The sequence below is a fragment of the Giraffa tippelskirchi genome, chromosome 13 (assembly GCF_054371585.1).
Source record: "Giraffa tippelskirchi isolate mGirTip1 chromosome 13, T2T-mGirTip1v1.2.pri, whole genome shotgun sequence".
Lineage (NCBI taxonomy): Eukaryota > Metazoa > Chordata > Mammalia > Artiodactyla > Giraffidae > Giraffa > Giraffa tippelskirchi.
Window position 1 is genome coordinate 120,012,865 of NC_137287.1, and position 27,554 is coordinate 120,040,418.

The following is a 27,554-nucleotide window of genomic DNA, read 5'->3' on the forward strand; positions in this document are numbered from 1 at the left end:
TTTGAGATATATTTATATTTTTTAGGAGATCTTGGCAGGATCAATCACCAGTAGCTTAAGGTAATGACCAACTCGAGGTAGCCAGGAATTGTTTTTTTCTTTTTCCCTGTTACATTCTACTTGGAACCCCACTCCTGTGCATTTGGACTACCACCCCAAATGAACAGTCTATTTACAGGTCAAGGTCTCAGCTTCTACTTTCTGGAGAATCCAGTCTAAGAAAATATGATGTAGAGGTTAAAATCCTCTACTTTTTTCACTTACAATGTCTAGCATACAACAAAAAGTAAGCAGAAAGACAAAGATTAAAAAAACCTAAGAGAGGATACAGCCAACAGAAATAGAACCATAGAAAATTCAGATATTAGTGTTGTCTGAAAATACACTATAGGGTAAAAATATTACTAGAGGTAAAGAAGGATATTCCATAAGGATAAAAATCACACTCTCCAAGAAATACATGGCAATTCTAAGTTTGTTTGTATCTGATACCATAACCTTAAAATCGACAGGCTCAGCTGATAAAGAATCCGCCTGCAATGCAGGAAACCCTGGTTCGATTCCTGGGTTGGGAAGATCCCCTGGAGAAGGGGTAGGCTACCCACTCCAGTATTCTTGGGCTTCCCTGGTGGCTCAGCTGGTAAACAATCCACCTGCAATGAGGGATGGAGAAGGCAATGGCACCCCACTCCAGTACTCTTGCCTGGAAAATCCCATGGATGGAGAAGCCTGGTAGGCTGCAGTGCGTGGGGTCGCAGACAGTCAGACACGACTGAGTGACTTCACTTTCACTTTTCACTTTCATGCATTGGAGAAGGAAATAACAACCCACTCCAGTGTTCTTACCTGGAGAATCCCAGGGACGGGGGAGCCTGGTGGGCTGCCGTCTATGGGGTCCCAAAGAGTCGGACATGACTGAGTGACTTTCACTTTCAAAAGGAGAAATAGACAAATCTCAGTCTTATTAAGTGATTTTTTAAATATCTATCTTCTATCAGTAACTGGTAGGAAAAAAACAATCAGAACAGCTAAGGATTTAGAACATTTAATCAACATTATTAATAAGTTGACCTAATTGCCATATATAGAACATTGCACACTAGAACTACAGAGTACACATGTTTGTCAAGAGCTCATGGAACATTTAACAAAATAGACTACACATTAGGCCATAAGGCAAGTCTCTACAAATTTCAAAGGGCTGAAATCACAGGTCTTTTCTGTGATTATATTTTCTGACTATATTATTTTAGTCAGAATATATTTTCTGACTGTAGTAGAGTTAAGCTAGAAATTAATTCAAATATAACTAGAAAACTCCCATGTGTTTGTAATAAATAACTGACACGTTAAAGAAGAAATTATAGTGGATCACTTTTCGGCCTTTTGGCTCAGATCAAGTGTAGCAATTACGGTGGAGATTAGAAAATATTTTCAATTCAATGATAATGAAAAGATTAAGTATCAAAACTTGTAGAGATTTTTACTCAAATCAAGATGAAGTAACAGAGGCTAGATTTACCCTTCTTTAAATTATTCAAAAATTAGGGGAAAAAGAAGCAACATATATGATCATATATAACAGTGATAACAGTTATCTCTGAGAGAAGGGAGTCAGTATGATTTCTATGATTGTCTTGGCTTATTGCCCAGAGAAGATTTTCACACTGTAGAACAAATCAATAAATTGGAGTTCATCAAAATTAGGAACTCTATTCTTTGAAACATGCTATTAAGAGAAGAAAAAAACAAGTAATAGAATGGGAGAAAATATTGGTAAGTTACTTATCTGATAAAGGACTTGAATGCAGAATAGTTAAGGAACTCTGAAGCTCAAAAGGTTTGAAAATACACTTTATCAAAGAAGATATACCAATGACAAATAAGCGCACAAAACGATGCTCCACCTCATCATGCATTTGTTGTCTAAGTTGTGTCGGACTCTTTGCGACCCCACGGACCACAGCACGCCAGGCTTCCCTGTCCTCCACTATCTCCCGGAGTTTTGTTCAAATTCGTGTTCATTGAGTCAATTTATGCATTATGCATTAGGGAAATGCCAATAAAAGCACAATAAAATACCACTAATCTAATGGCTGAAATAAAAGAAATTGACAATACCAAGTGTTGACAAAGAAGCAGAACAACCAGAGGTCTTAGACTTTGGTGGTGAGAGTGTGAGATGGTAAAGCTACTTTTGGAAGTGGTTTGGCAGTCTCTGTGTGAAGTTGAATATACATTTAGCCCAACCATCTCAATTTTAGGCATTTACCCAGGTAGAATTAAAGCTTATATTTACAGGAAAACCTGTGCAGCAGCTTTGTCTTGTAGTCACCCCAATCTGTAAACCAATGATGGGCACACTTTTCTCTGTGTGCGTTATGCTTCAATAAAAAGCTAAAAGTGTTCATGTTGATGTATGGCAGTTCAGTTCAGTTCAGTTGCTCAGTCGTGTCCGACACTCTGCGACCCCATGAACTGCAGCACGCCAGGCCTCCCTGTCCATCACCAACTCCCGGAGTTTACCCAAACCCATGTTCATCGAGTCGGTGATGCCATCCAACCATCTCATCCTCTGTCATCCCCTTCTCCTCCCGCCCCCAATCCTACCCAGCATTAGGGTCTTTTCCAATGAGTCAGCCCTTCGCATGAGGTGGCCAAAGTATTGGAGCTTCAGCTTCAACATCAGACCTTCCAATGAACACCCAGGATTGATCTCTTTTAGGATGGATTGATTGGATCTCCTTGCAGTCCAAGAAACTCTCAAGAGTCTTCTCCAACACCACAGCTCAAAAGCATCAATTCTGCGGCGCTCAGCTTTCTTCACCGTCCGACTCTCACATCCATACATGACCACTGGAAAAACCATAGTCTTGACTAGATGGACCTTTGTTGGCAAAGTAATGTCTCTGCTTTTAAACATGCTATCGAGGTTGGCCATAACCTTCCTTCCAAGTAGTAAGCGTCTTTTAATTTCATGGCTGCAATCACCATCAGCAGTGATTCTGGAGCCCAAAAAAGTAAAGTCTGACACTGTTTCCACTGTTTCCCCATCTATTTCCCATGGAGTGATGGGACCAGATGCCATGATCTTAGTTTTCTGAACGTTGAGCTTTAAGCCAACTTTTTCACTCTCCTCCTTCACCTTCATCAAGAGGCTCTTTAGTTCTTCTTCACTTTCTGCCATAAGGGTGGTGTCATCCGCATATCTGAGGTTATTGATATTTCTCCCGGCAATCTTGATTCCAGCTTGTGTTTCTTCCAGCCCAGCGTTTCTCATGAGGTACTCTGCATATAAGTTAAATAAGCAGGGTGACAATATACAGCTTTGACGTACTCCTTTTCCTATTTGGAACCAGTCTGTTGTTCCATGTCCAGTTCTAACTGTTGCTTCCTGACCTGCATACAGGTTTCTCAAGAGGCAGGTCAGATGGTCTGGTATTCCCATCTCTTTCAGAATTTTCCACAGTTTGTTGTGATCCACACAGTCAAAGGCTTTGGCATAGTCAATAAAGCAGAAATAGATGTTTTTCTGGAACTCTCTTGCTTTTTCGATGATCCAGCGGATATTGGCAATTTGATCTCTGGTTCCTCTGCCTTTTCTAAAACCAGCTTGAACATCTGGAAGTTCACGGTTCACGTATTGCTGAAGCCTGGCTTGGAGAATTTTGAGCATTACTTTCCTAGCATGTGAGATGAGTGCAATTGTGCGGTAGTTTGAGCATTCTTTGGCATTGCCTTTCTTTGGGATTGGAACGAAGACTGACCTCTTCCAGTCCTGTGGCCACTGCTGAGTTTTCCAAATTTGCTGGCATATCGAGTGCAGCACTTTCACAGCATCACCTTTGAGGATTTGAAATAGCTCAACTGGAATTCCATCACCTCCACTAGCTTTGTTCGTAGTGATGCTTTCTAAGGCCCACTTGACTTCACATTCCAGGATGTCTGGCTCTAGGTGAGTGATCACACCATCGTGATTATCTGTGTCGTGAAGATCTTTTTTGTACAGTTCTTCTGTGTATTCTTGCCACCTCTTCTTAATATCTTCTGCTTCTGTTAGGTCCATACCATTTCTGTCCTTTATCGAGCCTATGTATGGCAGAGGCCAACACAATACTGTAAAGCAATTATCCTCCAAATAAGCTAAAAATGTCAAATAGGGATGATAAGTATTTGGGAAGATCATTTCATTTAACAAATAATTTGTTGTTTAGTTGCTAAGTCATGTCTGACTATCTTGCGACCCCAGGTTCTGTAGCCTGCCTAGCTCCTCTGTTGTTGGGATTTCACAAGCAAGAATACTGGAGTAGGTTGCCATTTCCTTTCCCAGAGGATCTTCCCAACCCAGTGATCAAACCTGCATCTCCTGCATTGGCAGGTGGGTTCTTTACCACTGAGTTGCCCGGGAAGCCCAACAAATAATTTACTGGGTGCCTTTTATGTACCAAGCTTTGTGCTAGAGAAACTGAACAATAAGCCAAAGCCCCCCGCACCCCCCCCCCCCGCCGTGTGTGCATGTTTTATGGCAAATAAAGAATGACAATTCACTCATGATCGGCAGAGAGCAGAGTGCTATGGGAGCCTGCAGGAGGGGAAATGAGAATTTCTCCAGGCAATGGGTTCTCCGCTGAGCACTGAAGGATGACTGGGATTTAAGCCAGTGAAGAAAGGGAGAGAAGTGTTGCAAGTACAGGAAACAGCATAAGCAAAGACCTCAGAGAGGGGAGAGAACTTAGTGCATCAGAGGAACCCAAAATTCATTGTGAGATAGTGACAGAAAGGTAGAAGGAACTGTTAGTGGCCAAGCCACGCCAAGGAGCCTGGACTTCATTCTGAGCGCAACAGGGAACTCTGGAAGGATGTTTGTGAGTGAGGGGAGTGGATTCTAGGGCTATATTTGCTTCTGGATGGCAACAGTGGAGGGTTTCCCGGTGGCTCAGTGGTAAAGAATCTACTTGCAATGCAGGAGACACAGGAGACGTGGGTTCAGTCCCTGGGTTGGGAAGATGCCCTGGAGCAACCCACTTCAGTCTTCTTGCCTGGAGAATCCCATGGACAGAGGAACCTGGCGGGTTATAGTCCATAGGATCGCAGAGTCAGTCATGACTGAGGCAACTTAGTACACACGGCAAGGATGGAGGTATGGAGATCAGTGAGAGGGATCTCCAGTCAGGCAGAGGTGACACAGGGAAAAAGATGGGCAACAGAGAGAGGATTTTGAAGAAGAGTTAGGAGGGGGAATGGGTGGGGCCAAGTGCTAAGTGGGCTTGGCAGGTGGTGAGGTTGATAAATGACCTCTAGGTAGTCTTATCATTTTCAACAAGCACTGGTGGCAGGGGGCAGGTGATGGGGATGCACGAACAGGGAGAGACTCTCAAACTTCATCCCGCTCTCACTGCACAGCTGCACCCATTATCTCAGTGCTGCAGTTCTGACGCTCCTGGCTCATCCACATCCACCCTTCTGTTTACAGCCAAGCCCCGGGGAGGCTGCTGGGGAAAAGCAGAGCCTGGCACTAGAGAAGCATCCTGACAAAATAATTAGTGTCAGCAAGAGGGCGGTGAGTTGCAGATAAAACTTAAATAATCTGAGTCCCGCATTTAAACTGGGGAGCAAATTCAATGCCACCCTGCCTCATCTGGGGGTCCTTGAGTCACTTTCTGGCCTGGATCCTTCTTCTGGACTGGGACCTGATCAGTACATGTGCTGGGTGATCTGGGGTCACAAGGAAGCCAACGGTCTGACACTTGGCAGCAGGTGGCTCACCTCACAGAGCCTCCTGGTGATCGTGACCGTGATGACCCTCTGCCATTTGGACAGCCCACCTTCCCTCTTCCTCTGGAAACAGCATCTTGATTTCCTTTTAGGAAACTTCCTCTCCCCCACTCCCAGTCCATTCAGTTCTGTTGGATCTGACCTTACTCCCAGCTGCGGATGGGAATGGATGGCCCCTTGCTTAGCCACTCCTGCAGAGAGAGAGGTCTTTCCATAAAAGCCCTGCCAGGATTGGATCGGTGTCTTCAGATCACATGTCCATCCACAACCCTGTCACTCTGGGAGGGAGGCCAGGGCACTCTGATTGGGTGAGCTTGGATTACGTGCCACCTTCCTGATGAAGGGGAGGGTTGGACCACAGTTTTTTGTTTTTTGTTTTTTTCAATTTATTTTTTAATTGAAGGATAATTACTTTACAGAATTTTGTTGCTTTCTGTCAAACATCAACATGAATCAACCATAGGTGTACATATATCCCCTTCCTCTTAAATCTCCCTCCCACTTCCCTCCCCATCCCACCCCTTTAGGTTGATACAAACTCTTGAGTTCCCTGAGATGTACAGCAAATTCCCGTTGGCTATCTATTTTACATATGGTGATGTAAGTTTCCATGTTACTCTTTCCGTACATCTCACCCTCTCCTCCCCTCTCCCCATGTCCATAAGTCTGTTCTCTATGTCTGCTCAAGAGCCCTGATCTTGGAGTCCCTCACTAGCTGTGTAAATTGGGCAGGTGACTTAGACTGTCTGAGCCTCCATTTCCCTCATCTATATAACGGGCGCAATAGCAGATCTCCAGCGGGATTATTGGGGGGATTAAGTGAGTTATGGACGGAGGAGCCTGGTAGTCTACAGTCCATGGGGTTACAGAGTCGGACACGACCGAGCGACTTCACTCACTCCCTCACTCTAAGTGAGTTGTTGTTTCCGAAGTTTTCTGTAGACTATGGTAGCCCCTTGGATTTGTTTTTCTCGTACTCTGGACCCTTCACCACCCACTGCTTTATTATTAAAGTATGTCTGTATCGCAGCCCCAGAGGGCTCTGTTCCTGCAAACCAGGTGCTTTTCTGTTAAGTATGTTGGGCGTCAAAGGGGTTAAGAGTGGCCCCCTGGGGCCCGAATAGCTAATGGTGTCACTCAGGAAGTGTCCCGAGCCCTGTGCCCCAGACTATCCGTCCTGTCACCTGGCCCCTCTGCCTCCTGCTCCCGGGGACAGGCTCTCTGGCTCTGCCCTCCTCAGCGGTGAGAACACTGAGCTGAGCAGGGAGGGAAGGGCAGGAGGACCCTCCGCTGACAAGGGGCAGGGCTGGGGCTTGAACCCGGGTCTGCTGGGTTCCGAAGCCTCTGCTCTGTACTCTGTGATAGTCCTTTGTGCTGAAGGTCAGGGGTCCCGTCACAGCAGGAAGTGCCTGGGGGTGTGAAGGTCTTGATCAGCATTGGGTGGGGACCTTTCTTGATTCACTGGCACAATCGAAATAGGTCCTTTCTTGCCTTTCCTGCTCGCCAGCTTCTCCAAAGTCTTGCAGAAGACTTGGGGTGTGATGGGGAAGTATGAAGAGAGATGGGGGAGTCCTCACAGCTTTATAGCACAAGTACTCAGCACGAATGGTTCGGCAAGTCAGTGTTTATGAAACCCCACTCATTCACTTATTCATTCACAGGTGGGAGTCCTGTTTTAGGGTCTGTAGGGACAACAAAGGGACTCCAGTGCACACTCCTCACTGATGCAGGCATCTGGTGAACCCGCTTCCCCGCTTCTGAAAAAGCACAGGGCTCTGGGAGGACCTGGCCCACTCTTGTTCAGGTGGTCGGGTGGGAGGGTTGAGCACCACGTCCTTTGGCCGCAGTTAGCTGTTCAGAGGAGGGTTGGCCCTGGGTCTTAGGGGGCTCTTTCTTCCCTCTGGGGTTGTAAAGGTGATTGGATGTGGGCCTGGGTTTGCTGAGGGCTGTCCTGCCACCCCATGGGGACCCCCTGCACTGATCAGCAGAACAGGGCACAGCTATGAGGTGGAGCATCCAGAAGAGATTTCTAAACTCACTGGATGAAGTCGGGTGCGTCTCCGGACTTCTCGATTACAAGAAGCATTTAAAATAATCAGCCCACTCTAAGTGCGGCTTCTGTCTTATATACACTTGACCACTCGATCTTTGTGATCTCATTTCAAAACCCAGAGGAACATCTTTCTACTTTATTGTAATACTTGTGTGGACGTATAGGTATTTGTGTCCAGTTTAAGAGATTTTTCGATACCCACGGGGACCTGGGTTTTAGTTCTGGCTTTGTCTCTAAACCATAGCATGAGCCAGGGCCAAGTTCACCTCCTTTGAGGGCCTCAGTCTCCCCATTTGTAACATGGATGCGCTGGGCCCACTGCCCTCTCGAATCCCTTCCACTCTTACTTTCTATAAATTTAAGATTGGTATGTGTGTGATGAGACAGAAGTAAACACTGGTGTGTCATCTGCTGGGCTCAGAGTTCTGTTTGCTGAAGCAGACAGGAGCTTGATGGAGACCTGATTGGTTGGGGAAACAGGGATTTATCTGTAGGAGGCCACGGCAGCCCAGACATGGGCTTGGCTGCCTCCTGCAGACGGGTAAAGCATCGCTAATGATCAAGCCTGCCTGTAAAGCTCCCGCACAGATGGCTGTGGGGCTGCACCCTGAGCTTCGGGAAGGGGAGGTAAAGCCTGAGAGCAGCTGGCATCCATCAGCCTCCAATACAGGCCTAGGGCTGTGAAGCTTTTAACCATGTCCACGACCTGCAGGAACAGAGGCCAAGATCCCCAACTAAGAGATGCTCCAGCTCCCAGATTCCAGACGATGACAATGGTGGATGTGACAATTAGCCTGCAGAGACAGTGGCTTTTTTTTTCTTGCTTCAGCAGTGAGACTCATCCTCCTGGGCTGAGACAACCATTTACACTATTGATAGGTTGCAGTTGCGAAGGAGAAAAGCATAATTGTTAGGGTATATTAGGATCTGGGTCGGAGAAGGCAATGGCACCCCACTCCAGTACTCTTGCCTGGAAAATCCCATGGACGGAGGAGCCTGGTTAGGCTATAGTCCATGGGGTCGCTAAGAGTTGGACACAACTGAGCGACTTCACTTTAACTTTTCCCTTTCATGCACTGGAGAAGGAAATGGCAACCCACTCCAGTATTCTTGCCTGGAGAATCCTAGGGACGGCGGAGCCTGGTGGGCTGCCGTCTATAGGGTCGCACAGAGTCGAACACGACTGAAGCGACTTAGCAGCAGCAGCAGCATTAGGATCTGGGTAGCAAAAACCCTGCTAACTGGAGCTAAAAGGATGAGAATATTTGCTCTTTTTTATATAGACACATATTTAAAGAAATAGATAAAATTTTGTAATTTATTTTTTCAATTATTTTGTAAAATCTTTTTCTTTTGTATTGGGGTATAGCTGATTAACAAACAATGTTGTGATAGTTTCAGGTGCACAGTGAAGGGTCTCAGCCATACATGTACATGTGTCCATTCTCCCCCGAACCCCCCTCCCATCCAGGCGGCCACATAACACTGAGCAGAGTCCCCTGTGCTCTACAGCAGGTCCTTGTTGGTTCTCCATTTTAAATACAGCAGAGTGTACATGCCCATCCCAAACTCCCTAACTGTTCCTTCCTTCCATCCTTCCCCCTTGCATCCATATTTCATCCGCTAAGTCTGTCTCTTTCTGTTTCGTAAGTAATTTCATTTACATCATTTGTTTTTAGATTCCACATCACAGAGATGTCATTTGATATTTCTCCTCCTCTGTCTGACTTAGTTCACTCAGCATGACACTCTCTAGGTAGGTCCATCCATGTTGCTGCAAATGGCATTCTTTCAGAGAATATTTGCTCTTTTAACAAGAGGTCTGGAGAGCAGAAGTCACAGGATGCCTCATGTGGTAAGAGGACCCTTTCTGAGTTGGCCTTTTGTCCTCAGGTTTGTCATCTCAGAGTCACAAGGTGGTGGCTGAAGCTTCAGACTTGTGTCCTTATTTCTTTCTAGGGAGAAAGCAGAGTTGAGCAAGAGGCTCTGTCTTTGTCAGCCGATGTCTTCTGATTTGAGAAGACCCACCTGCTCATTCGGAGCTTGCCTGATGGCTCAGCTGATAAAGAATCTGCCTGCAATGCAGGAGACCCCAGAGACTTGGGTTCGATCCCTGAGTCAGGAAGATCCCCTGAAGAAGGGAATGGCAACCCACTCCAGTATTCTTGCCTGGAGAATCCCATTGACAGAGGAGCCTGGTGGGCTACAGTCTATGGGGTCACAAAGAGTCAGACACAGCTGAGTGACTAACACCTGCTCCTTCAATTCATTGGCTAGGATGAGGGCACCCCCAACCTGGGTCTGCAAAGAAGCCTCAGAGAAATCCTAGTGCCAGGAGACAGGGAAGAAAGGGGCTGACCAGGGGTGGGTGGTCAGCCAACGGTGGTAGGGTGAGGACTCCAGCCCCTGTCTGCTCCTCCACGGGGGGCTGAGTCCTAGGAGATAGCCCAGCCCCCAGTCCTGTCTTGGTTCCACCACTTCCTCACCATGTCCCCACAGTGTACAAGACAGAGATTTCAGCCTGTGGAACAGAGGTAAATATCCAGTGTGCATGAACTCAAACCTCAGTCTTTTGGATCCAACTTTAATTTGATACCTACTAAGCCCGCTCCACCAAAGCATCTCCCCCGCCGTGAGCCACCGTGTGTATCTCCTCCTCCGACTAACGGAGTCAGGCTGGACTTGCTGCACCAGCTGCTGTGAGCAGGCTTCAGAGTCTCAGTGGCTGAACTGAGTGTTTACTCTTCACTGACACATAGCAGGCTGTGGATCCAGGCCTCTCCAGGGAAGCTCCCCGTGGAATGGCGCCTCCCATCTCCCAGTGCCTCCATCCCTTATCCACCTGTGGCCCCAGCATCCCTGTGGCAGGAGGAGTCCTGCAGGTCTGTGCCCTGGGTCTTCGATGCGTCAGCCTGGAAAGAGTCCGTCTCACTTCCCGCTGGCCAGAAGTGGTCACATGATCCCAGCCGGCTGCCCGGGGCTGGGAAATGAGGGATGAGCAGGAGACAGGGAATCTGTCTCTGCTCCTGCCTTCCATGGCTTCCCACTGCCCTCAGGGTCAAGTCCCTACCCGGCGGCCCCGGCGGGCCCATCCCCCCCTCCCACAGTCCGTACTCCAGGGGTGCTGGCGTTTTGGGTCCTCAGGGGGGTTTCCCTCCTGCTCACCTCCCTTCCTTTGCATGTGCTGCCCCTCTGACCCCCCTACTTCTCCTGGCTGGCTTCAATTCCTCCTCCATGCCTCACATTAGGTTTCGAGGGGCTGTGAAATCAGGTGGTGGGTGTGGTCCTTAGAAGGCTAGCACTCCCATCCCCGCGGTCACCAAGAAGCCTCGGGGCCTCTGGCAAACTGCTTCACTCTTGTTTCTTTTTCCCTTTAAATTTATTTTTTATTGCAGTACCATTGGTTTATAATACTATGTAGGCTTCATGTACACACGTTATATTTCTCTTCTATACACCCTGCAGTGTTGCTGTTGTTCAGTTGCTCAGTCGTGTCTGACTCTCTGCGACCCCACGGTCTGCAGCACGCCAGGCCTCCCTGTCCGTCACCAACTTCCGGAGCTTGCTCAGACTCACGTCCATCGGGTTGGTGATGCCATCCAGCCATCTCATCCTCTGGTGCCCCCTTCTCCTTTTGCTTCAGTCTTTCAGAGGATCAGGGTCTTTTCCAATAAGTCAGATCTTTGCACCAGGTGCTCACTACCAAAAGTTTACTTTCCATCTGCCGCTGTACAGTTGATCCCTTTTATCCATTTTGCCTCCCTCTGCCCTTCCTTGGGCTTCCCTGGTGGCTCAGCTGGTAAAGAATCCGGCTGCAATGCAGGAGACCTGGGTTCGATCCCTGGGTTGGGAAGATCCCCTGGAGAAGGGAAAGGCTACCCACCCCAGTATTCTGGCCTGGAGAATTCCAGGGACTGTATCGTCCATGGGGTCGCAAATAGTCGGACATGACGAGTAACTTTCACTTCACTTCTGCCCCTTCCTCTGTGGTAACCACTACTCTGATCTCTGAATATACCTGTTGGATTTTGTTTATTTATGTTGCTTTTCATATTCCATGTGCGTGAAATCATACAATATCCGGTATTTGTAATAAGATGGATGGCCTTTGAGAGGACTGAGTGAAATAAGTCGGATGGAGAAAGGCAAATGCTCAGCTCAGATTGGATGGCTGAAGTCTGACTCCCAACTCGACCCCTGGCTATGAGGCTTGAGCTACTAACCTAACCTCTCTGTGCCTCAATTTCTTTATCTGTAAAATGGGGATAAAGAGAATACTTATAACTCATGGGATTGTTGTGGGAATTGAGAGAAACTTATAAAACCTTTTGAAAGTGCCTGGAATGTAGCAAGCACTCAGTAAATGTTGATCTAGGTTCTAACAAGACCCTATCTTCCCCCCCACCCAGCCCCTGCCCCCGCTTATGTCGCACACAGGCAGCAGAGATGTCAGGCAAGTCAACAGGCAGTTACCACCCAGGACGGAAAGTTCCATATACAGGCAACTAAGAGGGGAGCTGGTAAAGTGGGGCCTAGCCCTGCGGCTTGAGATTTTGGCTTTACCCTCGTTGTTGCTCAGTCACTCAGTCGCGTCCGACTCTTTGCAACCTCAGGGACTGGGGCACGCCAGACTTCCCTGTCCTTCACTCTCTTCCCAGAGCTTGCTCCAACTCATGTCCACTGAGTTGGTGATGCCGTCCAACCGTCTCATCCTCTGTCGCCCCCTCCTGCCCTCAGTCTTTCCCAACATCAGGCCTCACCCTTCCTGGGTGTAAAAAGGTGACCACCCACCTGACCTCGATGTGGGGAGACTGCCAAACACCTGAGTGTTTAGAGCATCACCAGCATCTTCTGCCCGCCCAGTTGGGTTGGGCAGGCTTTTTACTGGGTGGGCCAAAAACATCTTATGGAAAACCCCAATGAACTTTCTGGCCAGCCCAGTACTATGCAAGCTGTGGGTGGAGGTCAAGGGAAAGCTGAAATTTGCAGAAAGAGTAGGAGTTGGGAGGAGGTGGGGGTCGGGGGGCTGGGGGGCAGGAGTGGAGCAGCTCTTGTGGGCCCGGCAGGATGCGGAGGGGGAGGGAGACGCAGGGAGGCTGGGGGTAGCCAGGGCATCCTCCCGGATCCGGTGTCTGCTCATCCTGCTGGTGTTCACTGCCCCCTCTATGTCCAGGCCATGGGGCTACAGCAGGGCATAGACAATACGTGGCTGAAGAGTTTAGCCTTTAGCCCTGGCTAATGGGGAGCCAAGGGAGGACATTAGGCAGGAAAATAAAATTTTAAAAAAAATGTGCCTTTAAGGAAGATGCAGAGGCTGACTCAGAGAGAATTCAGATCCCAGCATAGATTCGAAAGGGATCACCATGGCCCAGTCCAAACAGATTTTTCATGACAAGGGCCAGCAAGGCAGCCCTCAGCCCTTTTCCTCCGTGTAGGGTGTCATATAAGATACAGGACGCCCAATTAAATGTGAAGTTCAGACAAATAATTTTTAAAGTATAAGTAATGTCTCCAATATTGCATGGGACATACTTATACTAAAGGGCTTCCCTGGTGGCTCAGACCGTAAAGAATCTGCCTGGAACACAGGAGACCCAGGGTTGATCTCTGGGTTGGGATGATCCCCTGGGAAAGGGGATGGCTACCCACCCCAGTATTCTTGCCTGGAGAACCCCATGGACAGAGGAGCCTGGCAGGCTACAGTCCATGGGGTCTCAAAGAGTTGGACATGACCGGGTGACTAACACGTTCATGTTTACTTAGACTAAATCATCTGCTTACCCTGGCAGCCCTGCCTCCACAGGGTTGCAGGTTGGAGCTGCCTGGCCTCATCTGGGGGAGCCCCAGCTACTTTCAGGCTCACCGGAGCTCAGCCCTTAGCCTGATGAGGGCAGGATAAAGTCTTCCCAAGACAGAGCAAGATGGAGGTGGGGAAAAGTCAGAGGAGCCTCACCCAGCCTCCTCGGAGCCTCACGATGGGCTTTTTCCCCGCTTCCCAGGTGGGTCCCTCACCCCACTCTGCTTCTACAGGAGACTAGCCTGACCCAACCTGACATTTATCCTCTGCCTGGGAGGCTAAAGGAGGGTGGCTTCCCGAGTCAGTCTCATGTTGATTGCTGAGATGGCTGTGATGAATACAACACAACTCCTGGTGCTCCAGGAGTTCCAGGGCTCCAGCTGCCTGCGGAGCCCTTCAGCTGTCTCACAAGGGCGGTCTTGGCCAAGTAGCTCCAGGAGCAGGAATAGCAGAAGCTGCCATTGCTCGGGTCATTAACTTGCTGGTTGGCGTGGAGCCAGGCAGAGTGGAGTCAAGAACAGGCTCTGGGAGTCCGTCATATCTTGGTTCGAGCCTCAGTCTTACCACCGACATGGGCACGATCTTAGGCAGGTACTTCTCCTTCCTGAGATTCAATATCCAGTCTCACAAGCTTGCAGGGAGTTGAACTGAGAGAATGCACGTGAAATGCTTAACTCTACAGCAGCCGGTGGGCTTCCCAGGTGGCTCAGTGGTAAAGAATCCGCCTGCCAATGCAGGAGACATGAGTTTGACTCCTGGGTCAGAAAGATCCCCTGGAGAAGGAAATGGCAACCCACTCCAGTAATGTTGCCTGGGAAATCCTATGGACAGAGGAGCCTGGCGGGCTACATTCCACGGGGTCGCAAAAGAATTGGACACGACTTAGTGACTAAACAGCAACAACAACAGCTCCCGGCACCTGGCCAGGCATCTAAACGGGCCACTCTGGCACTGACTCAAGAGTTTGTTGCCTGCACATCACTGACGAGGAAACGGGTTCAGAGAGGCAAAGTGTTAGGGGTGAGCCTCTGCAAAGGGGCAGAGCCAATGACTCAGCTTCCTGAAACTCAACGTCAGATAACGAAAAGGCAACTCGGAAGGGTTCTCCAACTTGGAGCCTCTGGCTTCTTTATGACGCTGGAGTTCATTTGATTACAAGACTAATGCATATTCATCAAGGTTATCCTTGCTGCAAGGTTATCCTGCATTTAGAAAATGCAGTTTGCCAAACGAAGAAAATAAAACTCACCAGCATTCTCACCACCACTGTCTCACAGAGATAGCCATGGTCGACGTGCCAAGGTGTATATTTTAAGACTTTGGGGAAATTTTTAAAACCATAACTCGGAGACCCCCGCACCGCTCTTATTCACCATGCTGGCATTCAGGGCCAGGGCTCTTTGCTGTGGGATCTGTCCTGGGCAGCATCTCAGACCTCTACCCACCAGATGCCACTAGCACCCCCCCCCCAAGTCCAGACAACCCAAAATGTCTCTAGATATTGCCAAGTGTCCCCTGAGGAGCAAAACAGACCCCCCAACAGCTGAGAATTGCTGGGTTTCGGGGTAGACATTCTAAGTCAGCCACACCTGGCTTTCAACCCCGGCTCAGGTGTAGACTCAGGCAGGTTAGCTGTGACTCTGAGCCCTCACTGCCCTCATCTGTGACATGGAGCCGTGTCTACCCACCTGGCAGAGCTGTCAGGATTGAGAGAGATGCTCCGGGGTCACCGAAGCATCCAGCACGGGGAGCTGCCCTTGACATCATTGTCGCGGTCGTGGGTGGCTTCTCTGATGAGAACGATCCCAACGATTAACAACAAAACACTCCTCTGTGCTTAGAAGGCCCTTCACTCCTGAGCAAGAGGCACGGCTGCTCTTAGGATGGCAATAGAGTTATGGTGAAGACTATGGCTCTAGAGCTGGATGGCCTGTGTTTACATCCTACCTCTGTCCCTAACCACTGGCGAAGCCTCGGGCAAGTGACTGAACATTTCAGGGCCTCGGTTTCCTCGTCTGTCAGATGAAGGCAGTGGTGCCGACCTCACGGGGTGGTGAGGAGTAAATGGATCCACCCCAGAGGTGGCTGTATTTATAAATATCACCATTACATGTGCCCAGTCCTGGGGAGACAGTGTGGGAAGGAATGGGTGCATTCGAGAGCACCAAGATAGGACCCTGCCTTGGAGACCCGCTGGGTGAGGGAGCGGCCCTAGACCAAGGAAATGACCTCCCGTGACCTTGGCAGAGTCAGTGTCCATGAGATCTGGGACACTATAGAGTCTACACTCCATGGGTATTTCAGTTTAAGAAATTCACTGTGTCCTAGGGGCTCCTAAAGGTTTTTATTAATATTTAAATATACATAAAATTTATCGTAATAGCCCTCCAAGTGTACACTGCATTAAGCACACAGTTATGCTGCCATCACCACCATCCATCTCCAAAACCTGTTCAGCATCCCAAACTGAAACTCTGTACCCAAGAAACGACAAACCCCCTTTACCCCTTTCCCAGCCCCTGGTAACCTGTATCCTGCTTTCTGTCTCCATGGGTCTGACTCATCAGCGAGCAGCCTCGTCTAAGGGGAATCATACACTATTAGTCCTTGTGTGTCTGGCCTAGTTTACTTAGCATAACGTCTTCTAGGTTTATCCACGTAGTAAGTAGACTGTGTCAGAATTTCCTTCCTCTTTAAGGCTGAACAATATCGCGTTGCATGAATATGCTACATTTTGTTTGTCCGTTGATGGATATTTGGGTCGTTTCTACCTTTTAGCCATAGTGAATAGCGCTACTGTGAATATAGGTGTACAAATATACGTCTGAGTCCTCACTGTTAGTTCTTTTGGGTGTATACCCAGACGTGGACTTGCTGGATCATATGGTAGTTCTATTTTTAAATTTTTGAGGCCCCGCCATACTATTTTCCATGGCAGCTGTACCATCTTACATTCCCATCAGCAAAGCATGAGGATTCCAACTCCTCCACCTTCTTGCCAATCCTAAGTATTTTAAAACCCAGCCTCCTTTTGGATTTTTACACCTTGAAAATAGTGGAGTATGTGTAAGAGAAGGACTTTCCTACACCATAATTCTTTGTTTTTGAAAGAATTTCGAACCTTCCCCAGGAGCAGTTGCAGGCCTGAACCCCACCATGCCCAGCACTGCAGGGAAGGCCGAGACTGCTTCCTTTCCGGTTGGTCTCCGGAGCCTTCAAGTAGCTGTTTCAAAGTTTGTTGTTTAGATTTTATAATTGCGTATGGGAGGGTTACTCCAAACAAGCTGCACTCCCATCCCTACAGCTTTTAATACCAGTGATGACAACAACTTGGAATTTGATGCCAACAGAAGAAGCTGGACTGTCACAAAAGTCTGGTTTGCAGGCTATGTTCCTATCTGCCAAAAAGTGGCTGGAGTTAAACGTGGTCCCCCCTTCCCCCATTACCCCCTTGAAGGGGACATGGGTCTTCCAGTTCGCTGTTGCCCCACCACACCCTCCTGTCTGCCCAGACTAAGGCTGTCAGTGTCTTTCTGTTCTCTTCAGTGTGATCTGAGGGCCTTCGTTTCCAATCAAATTTTATTTCCTTGCGGCCCCTCCCAAGTCTGAGTCCAGGGCCTTACTCTTGAAGCCCCTTGCCTGTCGCTCCTTTCCTCTGTGATATGGTGCTCCCAGCAGCCTTTTCTCTAAGCAGTGCTCCATGCTATTGAATAGCTCCTCTTTCCTTCCAATTCCCCCTTTCTTCCTTCCTTTCTCCAGTATTATCTGAGCCATTTGCTGTGTGCTCAGCACTGTTCTAGGAGCTGGGAATATAGCGGCAAAGAAATCAGGAAAAAAATCTCTGCCTTCATGGAACTGAGATTCAGGATGTGACAACGGACAATTCATAATACAGCGATGAGTTTGTGGAGGAAGATAAAGCTGAGCAAGGGGATACACTTACCGTCTGAGCCACGGTAGCTCAGGTGGTAAAGAATCTGCCTGCAAAATGGGGGAGACCTGGGTTCGATCCCTGGGTTGGGAAGATCCCCTGGAGAAGGGAATGACTACTCACTCCAGTACTCTTGCCCGGAGAATCCCATGGACCCCGGAGTGTGCCGGGCTACAGTGCCTGGGCTACAGTACACGACCGAGCTACCGACACGCACCAGGGGGCTGCGTGGTGACAGGAACGTGCAGGCGTCTCAGCGCCTCCGCCCCTGTATGTTCTGTGCCTGCTCGTGTCTCTCTCCCTCCCAGCGACAGGAAGTGCTCTGAGTTGGGTCAGTCCTAGCTTTCCCCACTTCTTAGCTGTATGGCTTTGAGAAATGCCCCCACTGCTATGCCTCATTTCTTCTTATCAGTAACATGGAGATAAGAACATCATTTACCTCTTAGAGTTTTTGAGAGGATTAAATGAGCTAGTACATGTGAAAATGTTTAACACTGTGCCTGGCATATAGTAAATATTCCATTAATATTAGCCATTATTACTAAAGACGTCAATTACCCAGCACAATGCCTGACACGTTGTAGGCAATAAATAAACAGTAGTGATAGTTACCATTATTTCTCCATTTCTGTGTACTGACATCCAATTAACTGTTTTTTTGTTCTGCCAGGCCAGCAGTATCTTGTCTCCTTTACTGGAGCTAAAGGATAAGGGGCAGTGAAAATCAATAACCCAGAAAGTGCCTATTGGCAGCACCACTGGAAGCTACTTGGGGAGAATCCAGCGGGGAGTTAGGGCTGGAGGCGGCTGCTATTGGGAAGGATTCCACCCCCAGTTGTTACTGATGTGCAAGAAAGCAATTCAAGAAGTGAGAAAACGTCGCGGCAGAGTTCCAGGGGCTGGACTGGTGCTATGGACCCAGTAGAGTTAGGTCAACATTGGAGATGCTTCAAGACATGATGGTTCATTCTTTCCTTCCCCCATCCAACAATACCTTCTGTGCTTGTCAGTGCGTTTCTGCCAAAACCTACTCCTTTCCTTGCCATCTCTGGGTGGGCATTATTTAGCTTAGACGCATTTTCCCTCCACCCCCTAATGAAGTTTTGATTCCCCTCTATCACCATCAGCTGCCATTTCCCACACGCCCCGAAGAGCTCAGGGAAGAAGGCGTCAGAGTTTTGCCAGACTGGTTGGCTTTGAGCTGCAATTCGGCAGTGCCTGGCAAGCTTGGTGGGGCTGCTTTGATTTTGGTTTTGGTTTTTTTTACATTCTTGAAGAGGAGCTGGCTTGCAGGAACACATCACTAAGGGGAGCTGTCAGAAGGAACGGCTTTGCAGCACCAGATTGCTTGTAGGTGGCAGGTACTGAGGACGCGGTTCAGGCTCCACCCAAGTGGTTAAGTGTTCACGAAGGACCCCCCGTGGGCCGGGACTCCACTGCCTCTCCTGCTGCTACAGTCCTCCTGTAGACCAGGCATTCTGTTTCCAAGAAAACAAGGACATGATCTGTAAAATGGGGGCATCGAGACCTCGGTACTTCCCTTCTCTGCTGTGACTTTATATTAATAATAGTTATGAAAAGGCTCAGCTGTGAACAGCTGAGACCTAAATAACAGGGGTTTAACCAAGGTAAAGTTTGATGTCTCTCTTATGTAACAGTCCGGAGGGAAAGTGCTGATGCCTGGGAGGGCAGTTCTGCTGCAAGACATCCCCAGGGGTTGAGGATCCCTCCAGCTTGGGGCTTCACTGTGCGTGGCGTCCATGTCCCAAGGCTTATTGTCCAGGAGGGCTGGTGAATGGCTGCATTCCAGCCAACGGGAAGAAGAAAAGACAAAAGCTGATAGACCCACCTTCTTGGGCTACTCTTCCCAGGAGTTACCCTTGTCTCTTCCATTCACATCCCAATGTTCTGGTGCCTAGTCACATGGCCGCTCCTACCTGCAAAGGAGACTGGGACATACAGTCTTTATTCCTAGTAGCCATGTGCTTGGCTACAAGATTTGTGAGCTCTGTTACTAAGAGAGAAAGGGCAGTGGCCACTGGGGGAGAACCAGCAGGTTGTTTGGGAAAGAGCAGTGATGCTGTGGAAAACATTGCTGAACGCATCAGAGGACCTACATTTGCATTCCAGTCTGCCCTATCACTTCCCTGGGTCTCAGTTTCCTCACCTGTAAAAGGGGGGTGATGGGAATGACCTCACACTTTGTGAAGGTTAAATGATGTCTTGTATTGGAAATACTTTTTAAGGTTCTCAAAACATCTGTGAACACTCTGGGACATGCTGTGGAAATTCATTTCTGGCGCTGATATTTCTGATAATGTGTGTATCAAATCTGTAGGGGCTTCATATGAAAAAGTCTGTACCTGTCTCCAGGCTTACTCTTGCCGGGTCTGGCAGCCTGGGCTTTGTAGCTTTACTGTGGGTGTTTGGCAAGAGAAATTAGTCGTCAGGTGCCCAGGACCCTGTTAGTGCTGGTTATGGCGACAGGAAGCCCAAATGTGGTACAGTGAGGAGTTCTAAAGTGTGATGTGGGTACAGTTGGTGCACAAGATGACTTTAGATGGAACCTTTAAAACATTTAAAAATAATCACAAGTTTGTTTTAAAATATATCATCAGGAACAAAGGAGAACTTGACCATCAAACCTGGGACTTGTATGGACATTATTTATTGCTTAGGACAGCGTTTTAATCAAGTGAGTTTACTTAAAAAAAAAAAACCTGAGTAAATATTTTAATTTGTATAATACTTGGCTTTAGCAGAAACTCAGATGAGAATTACAGCTCCAGCCACACCTTGATTTCAGCCTGGGGAGACCCTGAGCAGGGGACCCAGTTAATCCTCTCCTGGACTCCAGACACATGGATGGAAACTGTGAGATAATAAATTTGGGTTGTTTTAAGCCATTAAGTTTGTGATAATTAGTTATGTGTGCATGCATGCTATCTCTTCAGTCATGTCTGACTCTTTGCAACCCTGTGTACTGTAGCCCACAAAGCCCCTCTGTCCATGGGATCCTGCAGGCAAGAATACTGGAGAGAGTTGCTATGCTCTTCTCTAGAGGATTTTCCTGACCCAGGGATCGAACCCGTGTCTCTTATATCTCCTGCATTGGCAGGTGGGTTCTTTACCACTGTGCCACCTGGGAAGCCCCAATGCAGGGATAAGAAATTAATACATCTGGTTAGAGATTTATATTTAAGGAATGTCATCAACCTGGGCAAGTTTCTTATTTCAAACTGTTTCATTGTTTGTAGCGTGGTGACAGAGATACATACTTGTGGGGTTTCTGGAAGAACAAGTGAGGAACTAAATATAAGTTCCTACCTAATGTAGGGAAATATTAAGCTTAATAGCTGTTAAGTAGAACACCGGCTGTAGAATCAATCCCCACAAGAACCATATTTGCCCAGGTCCATGACCCCAGGGGGCTTCCCAGGTGGCTCAGTGGTAAGAATTTGCCTGCCAGTGCAGGAGATACAGGAGATGCTGGTTTGACCCCTGGGTTGGGAAGATCCCCTGGAGTAGGAAATGGCAACCCACTCCAGTATTCTTACCTGGGAAATCTCAAGGACAGAGGAGCCTGACGGGCTACAGCCTGTGGGGTCACAAAGAGTCAGACACAACTTGCTGACTGAGCATGCGTGATGGCCCCAGGGATAGGGAAACCTTGGCAAATTTCAATAAAGTTTTAGATTATGTCGTTAAGCAGGATTTTCTTTATGTCCTCCTAATCATTTAGTTTCTTGATTCTTGATTTTCTCCAATCATTTCAAAAGGGTCTGAACTTAAACCTAAGCCTGATGAGACATTTGAGGATGGAAATTTCTGACCAACGCATCATCTTTATAAAAAAAAAAAAGAAAACCAGAGGCTGATGTTTTTGGTTGTGGGGTCAGAAACCAGCACACTTAGGGGACAAAGCCTCCATAGAATTTCCTGATGATCTTTCTCCAGGGTCTGGGGGGAGAAATGCTTTGCCCAGAAGCTGTAAGAGACAGCAACTCACTGGATCTCAGATCGAAGTCTTTTCAATATGCACTGAAAATCATTTCTTAATGAGATAAGAATGCCAGTGAGGAAGTATCTTTATCTGATTTGTTTTGCTAATTAGGAAGACTTAATTGATATTCTAAGGCAGCTTCATTGTGGATAAGAAATTGCCTGGGTCTCTAGTTGAAAAAAATTCCCAGATCTTCAAGTCCCACACCCAGAATTGGTTCCGGAAGTCTTAAGGAGGCTCCAGCTGTCTGCATTTTTATCAAGCCCCCAGGGGCTTCCCTGGTGGCTCAGTCAGTAAAGAATCTGCCTGTAATACAGGAGACACAGGGTCCATCCCTGGGTGGGGAAGATCACCTGGAAAAGGAAATGGCAACCCACTCCAGTATTCTTGCCTGGGAAATCCCACGGACAGAGCCTGGTGGGGCTACAGTCCATGGAATTGAAAAGAGTTGGACATGACTGAGCTACTAAACCATCACCAGGGGACTGTGATGCATGCAGGTATTTGAGGGCTGCAGGTGCCCTCACAAATGTTTAACAGCCAGTTTTCTGGGAAAGAAAAGCTTGATTTGTAACATCAGTGGACTTCAGAGGTGTAAATAGTTCTGTTGCTGCTGCTCCGTCATGTCCAACTCTTTGTGACCCCATGGACTGTAGCACGTCAGGCTTCCTTGTCCTTCACTATCTCCTGGAGTTTGCTCAAACTCATGTCCATTGAGTCGGTGATGCCATCCAACCATCTCATCCTCTGTCGCCCCCTTCTCTATCTGCCCTCCATCTTTCCCAGCATCAAAGTCTCTTCCAATGAGTCGGTTCTTTACATCAGGTGGCCAAAGTATCGGAGCTTCAGCTTCAGCATCAGTCCTTCCAATGAATATTCAGGGTTGATTTCCTTTAGGATTGACTGGTTTGATCTCCTTGCAGTCCAAGGGACTCTCAAGAATCTTCTCCAGCATCTCAGTTCGAAAGCATCAATTCTTCGGTGCTCAGCCTTCTTTATGGTCCAACTCTTATATCCATACATGACTACTGGAAAAACCATAGCTTTGACTAGATGGACCTTTGTTGGCTAAGTAATGTCTCTGCTTTTACAATGAAGTTTAGGTAACACCAGTAAAGGATTCAGGGATTCCCAAATGCACTGGCTGTGACAGTGTCATGGATGTGCTTTAAAATGTGGATTGGTGGGCTCACCACCAGGGGTCTCTACTTAGTGGGTCTGGGGCTCCAGGGACCCCTGTTGGGGTGAGAGGACCACCCTGAATGATCCAATGTATTTGTGGGTCTGGGAATGTGCTGGAGATGATTCACTTCAAATATAGGATGAGAAGGAAAATCTAACCAGAGGGAGAGAAATTCTTCAATCTGTACCTAGTAAATGGTTGTGGTTTAGTTGCTAAGTCGTGTTCGACTCTTGTGACCCCATGGACTGTATGTAGTCTGCCAGGCTCCTCTGTCCATGGGATTCTTCAGGTGAGCGTTCTGGAGTGGGTAGGAGACCCGGGGGATCTTCCCCACCCTGGGATCGAACCCTGGTCTCCTGCATTGCAGGTGGATTCTTGACTGACTGAGCCATCAGGGAAGCTTACCTAGCGAATGTAAAGAGTGAGATCAGAACGGACACCGTGGAGAACACGTGATGATGGAGGAGATGCCGTTAGTGAGGCCGTGGTCCTGGCACACGGAGGGTACTCCGCCCGTTAGTGAGGCCGTGGTCCTGGCACACGGAGGGTGCTCCGCCCGTTAGTGAGGCCGTGGCCCTGGCATACAGAGGGTGCTCCACCCATTAGTGAGGCCGTGGTCCTGGCATACAGAGGGTGCTCCGCCCATTAGTGAGGCTGTGGTCCTGGCACACAGAGGATGCTCCATCCGCGTTTGCTCCTCTCCTGCAGATCCGTGCCAGGTGGGAAGAGCACAGACTTTGGGTAAGAGGGTCAGTCACTCAAGAGGAAGCATCTCTTCCTCCCTTCTCTGTACCTCTTGTGGGTCTCTTGTGACAGTGGGGTGGAGGACAACCCCTCCCCTCACAGGGTAAAATGAGACGCTGTGTGTAGAGGAGCCAAGCCACCAGCAGCTCACAGCAGCAGGCGACCAGGACAAGACCTCGTGCACGTGCAGGCTCGTGCGCACGTGTGTGTGGGCACGTGGTCCTCAGGAGGCGTGTGCAGGAAGACAGGTCTGAAGGCAGCAATATCAGGCATGCTGGCTAACTCCGGAGCTTGATGCTGGGTTTAAGGGCAAGCAAGAATGCCAAGGGAAGGGGAGAGGAGCTTGGCTAATTAGGCGCATAACAAAATAGTGCCGCTCTGGGAGGATTAGATTAGAAGGGCCAAAGCCTAGGTTTGTAGAGAGCAGAAAGAATACAAAGCACGTTATTCCTCGGTGCAGGGTGGGAGAACGCGGGAGTGGAGGCAACTGGAGCCCCTTTGCACCTGGGAGGCAAAAAATAACATCGAGGGAAGAGACTGGGCATGGACTCTTCTTCGCCTTAGTCTTTTCAGGGAAGGTAAGCCACAGACAGCTGCTGGAGCACTTCCCAGCCAGGAAGACAGCTGATAACGGGGGCTGTAGTTAGACACGCGGACGGCTGGAAGCATGACACCCATGGTGTCATGACACTCCAGCCTCCTTCCCAGGCTCCTCGATGAACTTGGCAGATATCACCATCCAGCTTTCAGTTATGACTTAAAAAAAAATGCAACAGGAACCATCCCTGTCACAGAGCAGTTTGCAGAGGGAATGTCTGAGATCAGGGCAGGGTAAAAGCTGGGGGCTCAGGGAATTTAGAGAAGGGGGCAGTCTCGGTAGCAGCTGACTAGAAGGTGTCCTAAGTCCTGGAGCACTGGAAGGAACTCTTTGCCTACAGGGATTTGCCAGAGAAGGGCAACGGTGGAAGAGCATCTTGTAGAGAAGATCCCGCCCCACGTGGATTGGTGCCCAGGCAATAGAAGTGGAGCTGGGATAAAGGTCATCCATCTCAGAGATGCTTAAAGAGCACAGGTTCTCCTACCTGTGCTGGCTACACCTGACACAGCGCTTTGTTGCTTTTCTACATAATCTGCAGGATCCAGTGTGAAATAAAAAATGTAAGGCCCTGGTTCAAAAAGCAGGAGGAAAAGTGGCATTAAAGATACTGAAATATAAAGCTCATTCTTTTTTTCCCCCTGTGATCTGTCTCAACTTGTCATCCTGTTCTGTACTTGCTATTGAATGTCATTCTAAGTAAAGCAAAATTTAAATTAGCATGAGTTTTATGGTTCATCTTTATATCGTGCAATGCCTACTTAAAATGCAAATATAAACATTTAGCTCATATGTGGAATCTCTGAAATGATGCGATTTGTATTTTATAGTGTTTGCAGGAATAGATATTTCATTCTTGCCAGAAGAGTGGACAAAACTAACTCAGCCGCTTTTATTTCACTCCCGGATGTGTGCACATCCTCCTGCTCTACCTTTTTTTTTTCTTTCTTTTGAAAAAAACTGACAAGTAACGAAGAACCGAAAGGAAAAAGCACATTGGTTTGCCTATTTTTTGCTTTCTTTCTGAGGCATCATTTTTAGTCAGTATTGGGTAGTATGTGAGTTACCATGTTCATTAAGAAAGAATGTGATAAGATTTCTTGGTGGTAATGTTTCTTAGAACATCATTGTCTTCTTTCAGTGTTTGAAACTAGTCCCCTGCACCACACCCCACCTTCTCTGAGACATAATTGACAAAACATTTAGGGAATTTCCTGGAGGTCCAGTGATTAAGACTGCGTTCTCACTGCTGAGCGTCCAGGTTTAATCCCTGGTCAGGGAACTAAAATCATACAAGCTGTGTGGCACAGCCAAAAGAACCCCCAAAAGCAAAACAAAAGATTAAGAAAAATTTTTAATGGCTCAGTTGGTAAAGAATTTGCCTGCAATGCAGGAGACCCCGGTTCAATTCCTGGGTCAGAAAGATCTGCTGGAGAAGAGATAGGCTACCCACTCCAGTATTCGGACCTGGAGAATTCCATGGACTATACAGAAATATCAATAACCTCAGATATGCAGATGACACCCACCACCCTTATGGCAGAAAGCGAAGAACTAAAGAGCCTCTTGATGAAAGTGAAAGAGGAGTGCTCGCTTCGGCAGCACATATACTAAAATTGGAATGATACAGAGAAGATTAGCATGGCCCCTGTGCTAGGATGACACGTAAATTCGTGAAGCGTTCCATATTTTTAAACCAGAATTGAAAGAGACACGTGTACACCAATGTTCATCACAGCACTGTTTATAATAGCCAGGACATGGAAGCAACCTAGATGTCCATCATCAGACGAATAGATAAGGAAGCTGTGGTACATATACACAATGGAATATTACCCAGCCATTAAAAAGAATACATTTGAATCAGTTCTATTGAGATGGATGAAACTGGAGCCCATTATACAGAGTGAAGTAAGCCAGAAAGAAAAACACCAATACAGTATACTAATGCATATATATGGAATTTGAAAGATGGTAATGATAACGCTATATGCGAGACAGTAAGAAACACAGATGCATAGAACAGTCTTATGGACTCTGAGGGAGAAGGTGAGGGTGGGACGTTCTGGGAGAATAGCATTGAAACATGTATATTATCATATGTGAAACAGAACACCATTCCATGTTCGATGCATGAGACAAAGGCTCAGGGCTGGGGCAATGGGATGACCCAGAGGGATGGGATGGGGAGGGAGGTGGGAGGGGGGTTCAGGATGGGGAACACATGTAAACCCATGGTTGATTCATGTCAATGTATGGCAAAAACCACTACAATATTGTAAAGTAATTAGCCCCCAACTAAAATAAATAAATTTTAAAAAATTTTTAAATAAAATTAAAACAATAATAATAAAATTCTGAATATACCTTAAAAAAAAAGAAAGTGAAAGAGGGGAGTGAAAAAGTTGACTTAAAGCTCAACGTTCAGAAAACTAAGAACATGGCATCTGGTCTCATCACTTCATGGCAAATAGATGGGGAAACAGTGGAAGCAGTGGCAGACTTTATTTTTGGGGGCTCCAAAATCACTGCAGATGGTGACTGTAGCCATGAAATTAAAAGACGCTTATTCCTTGGAAGGAAAGTTATGACCAACCTAGACAGCATATTAAAAAGCAGAGGCATTACTTGACTGACAAAGGTCCATCTAGTCCACGCTATGGTTTTTCCTGTAGTCATGTATGGATGTGAGAGTTGGACCATAAAGAAATCTGACTGCTGAAGAATTGATGCTTTTGAACTGTGGTGTTGAAGAAGACTCTTGAGAGTCCCTTGGACTGCAAGGAGATCCAACCAGTCCATCCTAAAGGAAATCAGTCCTGAATATTCATTGGAAGGACTGAGGCTGAAGCTGAAACTCCAATACTTTGCCCACCTGATGTGAAGAAGAACTGACTCATTTGAAAAACCCTGATGCTGGGAATGATTGAAGGCGGGAGGAGAAGGGGATGACAGAGGATGAGATGGTTCGATAGCATCACCGACTCAATGGCCATGAGTTTGGGTAAACTCCGGGCATTGGTGATGGACAGGGAGGCCTGGCGTGCTGAGGTTCATGGGGTCCCAAAGAGTCGGACACGACTGAGTGACTGAACTGAACCGAACTGTTACAGTCCATGGGGTGGCAAAGAGTTGGACTTGACCGAGTGACTTTCACTTTCACTTTCAATATACATTTAATTTTATTTACTCTTTTACCTCAGGGGCAGGCAGTTGGGGTAGTCATATTCCCCGTTTCACGGCATGTCATATTAGTTATGTATTGCTGTGTAACAAATGACCACAGATTTAGCTTGTGTGTGTGTGTGCTAAGTCACTTCAGTCATGTCTGACTCTGGGACCCTATGGGCTGTAGTCTGCTATTCTCCTCTGTCCATGGGATCCTCCAGTCAATAACCCTGGAGAGGGCTGCCATTCCTTTCTCAAGGGGAGTCCCTGCATTGCAGGGGGCTTCTTACCACTAGCGCCCCCTG

The 27,554-nt window shown here is 47.7% G+C and overlaps 1 long non-coding RNA gene and 1 other non-coding gene across 2 annotated transcripts in view; both read left to right on the plus strand.

The window, feature by feature from the left end:
* LOC145533252 (uncharacterized) overlaps positions 1 to 24,801 on the plus strand; it is a 73,783-nt gene extending 48,982 nt beyond the window's left edge. Inside the window, exon 3 of the long non-coding RNA XR_014073941.1 lies at positions 24,425 to 24,801. This is a non-coding gene — a long non-coding RNA (uncharacterized LOC145533252). The remainder of the gene's footprint in view (positions 1 to 24,424) is intronic.
* An 866-nt stretch (positions 24,802 to 25,667) lies between these two features.
* Positions 25,668 to 25,774, plus strand: LOC145533652 (U6 spliceosomal RNA). Its single transcript, XR_014074232.1, has one exon. It is a non-coding gene; the product is annotated as a U6 spliceosomal RNA (small nuclear RNA).
* Positions 25,775 to 27,554: the final 1,780 nt, after the last annotated feature.